Source organism: Aplysia californica, unplaced genomic scaffold (assembly GCF_000002075.1).
Source record: "Aplysia californica isolate F4 #8 unplaced genomic scaffold, AplCal3.0 scaffold00744, whole genome shotgun sequence".
Classification (NCBI taxonomy): domain Eukaryota; kingdom Metazoa; phylum Mollusca; class Gastropoda; order Aplysiida; family Aplysiidae; genus Aplysia; species Aplysia californica.
In genome coordinates, this window is record NW_004798014.1 from 37801 (window position 1) to 38804 (window position 1004).

A 1004-nucleotide genomic window follows, 5' to 3' on the forward strand; every position below is an offset into this window, starting at 1 on the left:
CTTCCCCCTAACTGTCTCTAGAGATAGCTCCATACTGTGTGCACAGAGTGTGTGGCTTTGAGCACTCATGGTTGGGTGGTTCCTTGTGTTTGACCACCACTGATCCTAACGAACGACGTGTTAAAATGTGTTGACTCCAAAGAAGGGCATACATGTATATAGAGAGAGCAATGGTTCTCGGAATTCCAGAAATTTACCAATATATTTTGTTAAAACTCTGTAAGATAAAAGAAATATTGTTTCAGTGATGGAAAGATACGATTTTTTTAAAAATGAAGGGAAAAAACAAACCAATCCCTTCTTGACTCTCCTTACAAGATCTTTTAAATTGGGGCATTTTGCGTTTATAGGTGGTTTATATGAAAGCCATTTCAGTTTTCGAAAACAAGTTTTATCTTTATGAATTTTATATCAAACAAATTACCTTTGAAAGAATAGTATCTGTTCCAAATTACAACATTCTAGTAGATCTACAAATTTTGTGCGATATATTCAGAAAAAAGTTGTTTAATGCGTTGTTGTTGTTTGTTTTTGTTTGTTTGCTTGTTTTTTGTTTTTTGTTTATTTTGTTTATTTTTTTGGGACCACCCTGTATTTTTTATAAGAAAGAAGGGGCAAACCAAACCAGAGTACTGGTACCCGCCAACTAAACACCACCTGTGCTTTTCCCATTACTTGCTCTGTGTACAGGATATCTAACAATGACAGAATGGTAGGCCTACTTTGTCGTATACCTTCCTGTATTCAATGTCATCATGATATAACAACATTTTATAGAGTAGGCCTACTACCTTAGAATAACAACGACAACAACAACAAACCTATTGCCAACCAGCCTATTGAGTTTTCAATACACAAAATACACCCAAAGTGAAAGACGTCTTTAAAAGTATGTATAATTCGCATTCAATGGTTCAATGAAATGATTAAAGTTAAAGTATTCCGGTGACAACGTCCTCAGCACGCCTCAAACACGTCTTCCAAGTTTGTTATTTCCCCCCCCC

The 1004-nt window shown here is 35.7% G+C and overlaps 1 protein-coding gene across 1 annotated transcript in view; it reads left to right on the forward strand.

Annotated features, from left to right (window-relative positions):
* LOC101861075 (sphingosine-1-phosphate lyase) overlaps positions 1-1004 on the forward strand; it is a 29755-nt gene that overhangs the window by 19427 nt on the left and 9324 nt on the right. The gene's annotated exons all lie outside the window — the stretch shown is intronic.